Source organism: Triticum dicoccoides, chromosome 4B, assembly GCF_002162155.2.
Source record: "Triticum dicoccoides isolate Atlit2015 ecotype Zavitan chromosome 4B, WEW_v2.0, whole genome shotgun sequence".
In the NCBI taxonomy this organism is placed as follows: Eukaryota; Viridiplantae; Streptophyta; class Magnoliopsida; order Poales; family Poaceae; genus Triticum; species Triticum dicoccoides.
This window is the reverse complement of record NC_041387.1, coordinates 610,875,037-610,876,754: the sequence shown is the minus strand read 5'-3', so window position 1 is coordinate 610,876,754 and position 1,718 is coordinate 610,875,037.

The window sequence follows — 1,718 nt, the reverse complement described above, 5'->3', positions numbered from 1 at the left end:
CCTATAAAGTTTTTTTCTTCTGACAATGACTATACAAAGAGGAACACTAGGTTCTATTTATTTTGTAACTAGAAAAGTGTATTATTTTTTCTCATTAGTTTGAATGTGGGTCTTACGCCTAAAACACATAGAACAAAGTGGATAATCTTATATGGTGCTCTTTCGGTTCTAGCTTGTTGTGTAAATTTTAGTCATGCCATAATATTTGATCGGTAGTTTGTATATCAACTTATTTCATACTTAAGCTTTCATGTATGCAAACAAGTATATTGATTTCTAATTGGCCTGACATACAAACCCAGAATAACAGAATTAGTGTATGCCTAATTTTGGGTACCTAATTTTGAGAATAAAACAAGAAATTGCAACCCTAATTAATTTCATCTAAAGAAAGAAGTTTCTGGTCTTCTCGAGATAGATGCGGATTAGTTCATCACAGTATCAATTTGCCAAGGAATCATGGAGACTCACCGCATGATTAGTCTGCCATCAAGACATCGCTGATCCGTTGTGCAGATGCCAACTTCCCTAGACGGCGGTGCATGGAGCTTGCGTGCGTTCATCGTTGCCAAAACTATCGATGAAGGATGCGATCGATGGAGGTGTTAGAAGGGATAAAGAGGGTTTGGTGGAATAGTTGTTGTATTGCTTGAGCCTCGTGGGCATATATATAGGAGTACAATGATCTACTTGGAGTACAAGATAAGCCAGAACAAATCCTAGTCTATCTCGTCTTTCCTAATAAGCACGACACTCAACATCCCCCCGCAGTCACAACGGTAGCGGCGCAGGCAGTGAGACTGGAGAAGAATCCGCAGGCAAGCTCACAGACACCCCCCTAGTCGTAACGGTCGACGCATCACGAAGTCGTGGCTAGAGTGAAAACCGACGAGGTTGCTCAAGCAGGTGGTAGCCCTTTGTGCCGTTTGTCAATGTAGGCGAGAGCGTGGGTGGTGGAGCCGTCGTCGAGGTAGCCGTGCGAAGAATGCCGTGGTCGATGTCGAGTCGGGGTAGCCGGTGTCGAGGAAGTCGCCGTGGAGCCGCGGGCGCAAGGAGGCGCCGAGTTAGTCATGGGTACAGTGGTGTCGAAGTAGTGGTGCGCCAGGAAGTAGATGATGTTGACAATGCGTCGCGCCGGGGTTGCCAACTGTTGGGGAACGCAGTAATTTCAAATTTTTTCCTACGCACACGCAAGATCATGGTGATGCATAGCAACGAGAGGGGATATTGTTGTCCACATACCCTCGTAGACCGAAAGCGGAAGCGTTAGCACAACACGGTTGATGTAGTCGTACGTCTTCACGATCTGACCGATCCAAGTACTGAACATACGACACTTCTGAGTTCAGCACACGTTCAACTCGATGACGTCCCACGAACTCCGATCCAGCAGAGCTTTGCGAGAGAGTTTCGTCAGCACGACGGCGTGATGATGGTGTTGATGATGCTACCGACGCAGGGCTTCGCCTAAGCACTGCTATGATATTACCGAGGTGGAATATGGTGGAGGGGGGCACCGCACACGGCTAAGAGATCAATGATCAATTGTTGTATCTAGAGGTGCCCCCCTGCCCCCGTATATAAAGGATCAAGGGGGAGGGGGCGGCCGGCCAGGAGGAGGCGCACCAGGGAGGAGTCCTACTCCCACCGGGAGTAGGACTCCCTCCTTTCCTAGTCCAAGTAGGAGAGGGGAAGGAAGGGGAGGAGAATAGGAAGGA